Source organism: Schistocerca piceifrons, chromosome 3, assembly GCF_021461385.2.
Source record: "Schistocerca piceifrons isolate TAMUIC-IGC-003096 chromosome 3, iqSchPice1.1, whole genome shotgun sequence".
Lineage (NCBI taxonomy): Eukaryota > Metazoa > Arthropoda > Insecta > Orthoptera > Acrididae > Schistocerca > Schistocerca piceifrons.
This window is the reverse complement of record NC_060140.1, coordinates 474,909,530-474,917,865: the sequence shown is the minus strand read 5'-3', so window position 1 is coordinate 474,917,865 and position 8,336 is coordinate 474,909,530. Positions and strand designations below refer to the sequence as shown.

At 41.3% G+C, this 8,336-nt stretch overlaps 1 non-coding gene across 1 annotated transcript; it reads right to left on the bottom strand.

The window, feature by feature from the left end:
- Window positions 1-7,307: 7,307 nt before the first annotated feature.
- Trnay-gua lies at window positions 7,308-7,379 on the bottom strand. Its single transcript has one exon. It is a non-coding gene; the product is annotated as a tRNA-Tyr (tRNA).
- Between the last annotated feature and the right edge of the window lie 957 nt (window positions 7,380-8,336).

Below are 8,336 nucleotides of genomic sequence, written 5' to 3'. Positions count from 1 at the left end.
TTTTTTACCTCTTCTACTTCTTCAATAATTTGTCCACCTATAACAATACTGGATGCCAACAATAACTGGAATACTCTCTTTCAAATTCTGACCGCGGCCGGGGTGTAATACAGGGAGCGAAAGGCTATTTACAATTTGTACAGAAACCAGATGGCAGTTATAAGAGTCGAGGGACATGAAAAGGAATCAGTGGTTGGGAAGGGAGTGAGACAGGGTTGTAGCCTCTCCCCGATGTTATTCAATCTGTATACTGAGCAAGCAGTAAAGGAAACAAAAGAAAAATTCGGAGTGGGTATTAAAATCCATGGAGAAAAAATAAAAACTTCGAGGTTTGCCGATGACTTTGTAACTCTGTCAGAGACAGCAAAGGAACTGGAAGATCAGTTGAATGGAATGTACAGAGTGTTGAAAGGAGGATATAAGATGAACATCAGTAAAAGCAAAACGAGGATAATGGAATGTAGTCGAATTAAGTAGGGTGATGCTGAGGGAATTAGATTAGGAAGTGACACTTAAAGTAGTAAAGGAGTTTTGCTATTTGGGGAGCAAAATAACTGATGATGGTCGAAGTAGAGTAGATATAAAATGTAGACTGACAAGGGCAAGGAAAGCATTTCTGAAGAAGAGAAATTTGTTAACATCGAGTATAGATTTAAGGGTCAGGAAGTCGTTTCTGAAGGTATTTGTATGGAGTGTAGCCATGTATGGAAGCGAAACATGGACGATAAATAGTTTGGACAAGAAGAGAATAGAAGCTTTCGAAATGTGGCGCTACAGAAGAATGCTGAAGTTCAGATGGGTAGATCACATAACTAATGAGGAGGTACTGAATAGAATTGAGGAGTAGGAGAGTTTGTGGCTCAACTTGACTAGAAGAAGGGATCGGTTGGTATGGAATGTTCTGAGGCATCAAGGGATCCCCAATTTAGTATTGGAGGGCAGCGTGGAGGGTAAAAATCGTAGAGGGAGACCAAGAGATGAATACATTAAGCAGGTTGCAGTAGGTACTGGGAGTTGAAGAAGCTTGCACAGGATAGAGTAGCATGGAGAGCTGCATCAAACCAGTCTCTGGACTGAAGTCCACAACAACAACATTCTCATTCCGTACATAGCGGCAGTTTGCCCCAATTTACTCTGTTCGGTCACATTATTGCGATCATCTGTCAAAAGCTTGAGGGACCACTTTTTCCAGCACGGTCCTCTGCGAGACGTTCAGAATGAGAATCAGAAATTTTTCAGAAGGTAAGTCTTCACTTATGCCGGCTTGAGTGCCCTGGCCAGCCGTAGTACATTTCTCGTACAGGATTCATGATGGGAACAGTGCTGTGATTGGGTTTAAATCACGGGAGTCTGGTGGTCAAGGGAGTACGATAAACTCATCCTGGTGCTCTTCGAATCACGCACGCATACTGCGAGCTGCGTGAGATCTTGCATTGCCCTGCTGGTAGATACCATCTTGCTGAGGAAAAGCAAACTGCGTGTGCAGGTGGACATGGTCCCCAAGAATAGATGCATACCTGTGTCCACTCATTGTGACTTCCAGAATCATGAAATCACCCAAGGAATGCCATGTAAACATACTTCAGACCACAATGCTTCCTCTTTGTTTGCTTTGAGACGTTTCAAGCTGTATACGCCAAAGGACATCAGTCTGTTGGCGCATGAAACGTGATTCAACCGAAAAGGCCCTCTTTCACCACTCAGTGGACGTGCTGTTGCCGTGTTGGTGTACAAATCCAGGACTTCGTCGTTGATGAACAGCAGTCAGCATCGGTGCATGTTGTAGGTCCTGTACGGGCATTTCTGGATACAGAAAATGTTCGACTGCTGTCCTGGACAGCACATTCTCCAGATCTCTCACCAACTGAAAACGTCTGGTCAATGGTGGCCGAGCAACTGGCTTGTCAAAATACGCCAGTCACTACTCTTGATGAACTGTGGTATCGTGTTGAAGCTGCATGGGTAGCTGTATCTGTACACGCCATCCAAGCTGTCGTTGACTCAATGCCCAGGCGTATCAAGGCCGTTATTACGGCCAGAGGTGGTTGTTCTGGGTACTGATTCCTCAGGACCTATGCACCCAAATTGCTTGAAAATGTAATCACATGTCAGTTCTAGTATAATATATTTGTCCAATGAATACCCGTTTATCATCTGCATTTCTTCTTGGTGTAGCGATTTTAATGGCCAGTAGTGTGTTAGTCTCAGACATGATGGTGTGCTACTGCTGTACTACCAGAAGCACTCTACACATCAGAAACGACTATAATCGGAGCATCAGGCACTAAAAAGACAGAAAAAAGGAGAACATAAAAGCCTCAAAAAATTTTGGGGGAGTTTACAGAGACGGTATATGGATGAAGAGACCAACGAAAGTTATACGGGAGGCGACGAGTAAAAAATACAACACATTTTTTTCTCGGCAAATTCGAGGTGATCCGCGGTCCTCAATCAAACACCTCGCTGCACAGCTGGACGTTACTCTTGCTAGTCCTGCACACTCATCCACCAGTTCTGGTGCTCAAAAATGTGTGCCCGCTTGTTTACTTGGATCCTAATAGAAGACGAAGAAAACCATCGAAGAACCGTATGTGCGAAATTGCTTGCACATTACGAGGCTGATAGTGTCATGAAACATGGGTTCATCACTTCGAACCGCAAGCAAAACGGCAATCAAGGAGTATTGCCACACTATCTCTCCTCCGAAGAAAAAGTTCAAAGCTGCACCTTCAGCCGGTAAAATCATGGCGACGGTCTTTTGGGACTCAAAAATGGTCCTGAGCACTATGCGACTTAACATCTGAGGTCATCAGTCCCCTAGAACTTAGAACTACTTAAACCTAACTAACCTAAGGATACCCCACACGTCCATGCCCGAGGCAGGATTCGAACCTGCGGCCGTAGCGGTCGCGCGGTTCCGGACTGAAGCGCCTAGAAACGCTCGGCCACTTCGGTTGGCTCTCTCCATGGCAACGTAAGACCTAATACAAGACTGGGTACCCGAGGAGAGCTCATAAATTTTCAGTGGGCTATTGTTCCTTATCCACCCTACAGTGTCGCACCTTCCGACTTCCATCTTTTTGGACCAATGAAGGATACACTCCACGGAAAGCAGTACTTGAGCGATGGGCAGGATATTGACGCAGCAAGACGTTGGCTCCCACCTCAACCAGTAGAGTGGTACGATGCGGGTATTCTAGTCTACACAGGAAGGTGGCGTAAGGCCGTCGCATTGTACGGAGATTATGTTGAAAAATAGCGTTTTGTAGACAAAAGATTGGGGAATAACATGGTGTTTTTGAACCCTGAACAAAACGAACCTACATTCAGAAAAAAGTGGTGCATCACTTATTGAACGACCCTCGTACAAACACACTTACAGAATTACAGAAATAATCAGAAAACTTTGACTAATATTCTATGGACATCTACACAGAATGAACAACGACAGACTCACAAAGAGGATTTAGATGTAGTAAACATCTCAAACAAAACTACCAGTTGATTTTAATTAATAGAGAACAATCTAAAACAAGCAGGAATCAGTGGGGAAATGCTAAATATAAGAGATGAAACTAGAAACAAAATTATGAACACGCAATCTGAATTACAAGAAAGGAAGCAAACGGGGAAAATGTGGACAGAGGAAAGGAAACAGGAACACAGTCAAAGAATGAAGAGATTTTGGGTAGAGGAAAAGACGAAGCAAAAAAGAAAAAAATTGAATAATCATGTAAAGTTCAGGGTAAATACCTTTTTAAGGGCCAAAATGTGTAATAATAATAAGTTGATAATCTTAATTCTCTTCTTTTCTTCGAGAAATGTGTTTTGTACCGAAAATCACGAGGAGATCATGCTGTAGGAGAACGATCATCAGGAATCTCACCACGTTTTGTCAGTGCACACTTTGAATAATTCACTATAGTGAGTATCAGTTAGAATCCTAAAGTAAGCAACATGTGAACAGTGGTGGGAAATGAGTTTGGAACCCGGACAGAGTACTTCAACGAATTATTCAGCGCAGTGGTGCAGTGCTAGACTTTCTGTCATTTGTGTTGCTCACTGATTAGGACTCTTTCAATGATTAATATGCTGCAATCTTCATGTCTCGTATGACGAAAACGCGTACTACACGACCTCGATGCGCACTTGGCCTCCTATGACCGTTATCAGAATTAGGCCGCGACGTTAAAATAAACAACTATCATGATGACTAAGACAAATGCATCGCACTATGAATGATATGAATACAATTGTGCACGGCCGCAAGTGCAATAAATTATGCCCGACTAATACGCTAAACTCATCTCAGGCCACTGTTAACGGTCCTTTGTTGTTGTTATTGTTGTGGTGTTTAGTCCGAAGACTGGTTTGATGCAGCTCTCCATGCTGCTCTGTCCTGTGCAAGACTCTTCATCTACGGATAAGTTCTACAACTTACATCCTTTGGAATCTGTTTGCTGTATTCGTCTCTTGGTCTCCCTCCAGGATTTTTAACCCCCCCCCCCCCCCCAAACACACACTCCCCCACCAGTATTAAATTAGTGCTATATCAACTGAGGCTTCTTTGAGTCAAGTTGGGATACAAATTTCTTTTTTCCCACTCCGACTCTGTAACTCCTCATTAGGTATTAGATCACCCACCTAATTTTCAGCATTCTTCTGTAGCTCCACAGTTCAAAAGATTTTATTCTGTTCTTGTCTAAACTATTTATCGTCCATGTTTCTCTTCCATTAAATGCTACTCTCCAAATCAAATCTATATTAGGTGTTAAAATCTTTTTCTTCTTTAGAAACGCCTCTCTTGTCGTTGCCAGTCTTCATTTTACATCCTGTTTACTGGGGACCTCATCATTTTGTCTTACTGAACAAAAATTCATCTACTGCTTTTAGCTTTTCATTTAATTCGACTAAAATCCACTAGCCTTGTTTTGGTTTTGTTTATATTCATCTTACATCCTCCTTTCATGACACTGTTTATTCCGTTCAACTGCTCTTCCAAGTCTTTTGCTGCCTCTGACAGAATTACAGTATTATCGGCAAACCTCAGAGTTTTTACTTCTTCTCCCTGAACTTTAATTCCTTGTCCAAATTCTTCTTTGGCTTCGTTTACTACATGCTCAATGTACAGATTGAATAACATTTGGGATAGACTACAGCCCTGTCTCACTCCCTTCTCAACCCCTGCTTCCCTTTCTTTCCCCTCGACTTTTGCTTATCATCTGAAATTGTACTGGGTCAGCTAATAGGATTTTATTTTCTGACTCCTCGTTTGATCGCATCAGTGTTGCACTTTACCTGGTGTTCATTGGAGACGTGCTGCTGCAGTTGTTGAAGATTGCACCTCTGGTTAACGGTGAGAGGATGTTGTCTCAACACGTTACAGCTCATTCCAGTTTCGATATTAACGTTCGTGAGCACCAGAATAACAAATTCCCCATCGTTGGACTGGAAGGGGTGTCCTACCCTATAGCCAGAACGATAACCAGATATTACTATTATTGATTTTTTTCCTGTTGGTGCGGTGTATTGATCCACAGCAAAAACTAAAGGCGAACTGGTTGATATGGTGCTAGCTGCCTGTCTCACTGTAAAATTAGCAATGTAAGTACCCCAGCTCGAATAAAAATCATTTTAAAATACGAAGGTATGGCTGCTCTACTGCCCATTATGGTGATTCATCTATAAAAGTCTATATTTGTGTACAACCAATGTTTGAAAGTTGACAATCCAAAGACGAAAGTCGCTAAAGAAACAACGGACAGTTATTTGGTTAGAAGGCAAACGACGACTACATGTTAAACTTAATAAATTTTTATAAATAACATACAATCTAAATGAGAAGCCATCATGGCAGAATAGAATAAAAAAACTGAACTACGCAAATTACATCACCAAAACTACATACAACAGAAAAGCCTTTCTATATATGCAAAATTAAAACACTACAAAACAGTTACACAACCAGAAATGCAGCTGAAACTATCTTCAAAACAACTCATACAGCAGAAATTGACAGAACACTAAAAATAGAAAGAAGAATAATTAGGACATGTATAAATAAACAGTATAAAATAAATGGACATTGGAGAATAGCATCAAATGAAACAATATATAAGAAAATAGAACCAGTCATGAACACAATCATTCTTTGGATATCTGATGAGAACTCCAGAAAACAGAATTAGTAAAAAAATAATACAAAAATTGTGGAATAGCAAGAGCGACATTAAATGGATCACAGAAATTAAGGAAGATATAAAAGAACTTCAAATTACAGTAGATGATCTAAAAAGAAGACAGAGAAAACCAGAATACTGCAAGATCCGCAAACCAGACTACAAATGAAAATCAATAAAAGGAGTACAGAAGAGTGGTCTCAGATGAAGAAAGAAAGAAAATATCTGAAAGAATGAAGAAATATTGCGCATACAGAAGAGCAAAACACCTTTCATATAAGAATAGACTCTAATAATTATATTACCTAAATATCATATTAAGTTATTGTTGAACCAAATTGTATCCCTGTGTAACAACTTGTTTACAACTTTGTATTTTTGACTAGAGTGGTCCAATGAAGGCCATAAAATAAATAATAATAAAATCACAGTTCCCAATATAAAATCCGCTACATTGTTGTGCTTTCTTCCCTTACTCGTCAGCGAATCGTAAATGTGGATGTGAACAAAACTGAAATGTAAATACCTGCTGTGATGGAGAGATATGGCTCCTGTCGTAAAGTGAATGTTATGTATGAACTGAGTGGCAGAAAATCACGGGAAGGGACGTAGGATTCGAAGACGTGTCGTGTAAACACCGGAATGTTCCTTCTAGACGCGGCTCTTGCGCGAATGTAGCAGCGATTTCTGAGCGGTCTATTACAGACGAGTGTGCAACTCAACGCGGGTTAGACGACTTTTAACATGGGATGTTAGTCGGCGCAAGAGGGTGGGTCAAAGCATGCAAGAGATTGCGTCTAAGTCACAGGGTAACTGTAGTGCACCCGAAAAGGAGTCATATCACTAAGTATTCCAGAACGAATCACTCATTCTGAAGGTGGATAATGTTCCCTATTAAGGCAAGTCTAATGTGTTTGCAGTCAGAATGAGAATAAGTGGAGGAGTGGGTGGAGAAGCCAAACGAAAATGGTTTGTAAATTATAATCGATTTAGCTGTTCAACCAGTGTTGCTAGTGTCTGGAAGAAAATGAGCTGAGCATAAATCACAGAAGCAGGCGGAAGTGTTTCGGTGTTGCTATTATACTCTGTTGCATTAAAGCGTAACAGAACTCAAGAAATTAAAATTTGTAGCAGGACGTGGTTTTGATCCACGGACCTTCGGGTTTACAGCCCAATGCGCTCCCACTGCGCCATCCTGCTGCCCCTTTTATCAGTCTCCCTACAGACCTTATATATTGGAGGGACCCTCTTTGCTAAGGGGGCTCCCCTTTCTGGAGATAGACCGCTCGCGCACCTGGTGGCGAAGTGGACAACGTTTGGCGGACAATCACTCCAGTGCTCTGTTCTTGCTTAAGATTGACACTTACGTCTGCATTGACACAAACTCTCAAATATAGTAATTTTTATTTGTTTATTGCCCAAGTCGTATTGTGGAGATAACCATCTCCAGTGCAGTACACAAAACGCCTTTTCAAAATATATTTATCTCTAGCGTGTAGTGTTTTGTATGAGATAATCTATACGACAGATCGACAGGAAGTGCAAAATGGCTAAGTAGGCATGATTAGAGGACAAATGTAAGAATGTAGAGGCTTATCTCACTAGGGGTAAGATAGATACAGCCTACAGGAAAATTAAAGAGACCTTTGGAGAAAAGAGAACCACTTGTATGAATATCAGGAGCTCAGATGGAAAACCAGTTCTAAGCAAAGAAGGGAAAGCAGAAAGGTGGAAGGAGTATATAGAGGGTCTATACAAGGGCGATGTACTTGAGGACAATATTATGGAAATGGAAGAGGATGTAGATGAAGATGAAATGGGAGATATAAAACTGCGTGAAGAGTTTGACAGAGCACTGAAAGACCTGAGTCGAAACAAGGCCCCGGGAGTAGACAACATTCCATTAAAACTACTGACAGCCTCGGGAGAGCCAGTCCTGACGAAACTCTACAATCTGGTGAGCAAGATGTATGAGACAGGCGAAATACCCTCAGATTTCAAGAAGAATATAATAATTCCAATAAGAACGCAGGTGTTGACAAATGTGAAAATTTGCGAACTATCAGTATAATAAGCCGTGGCTGCAAAATACTAACGCGGATTCTTTACAGACGAATGGAAAAACTAGTAGAAGCCGACCTCGGAGAAGATCAGTTT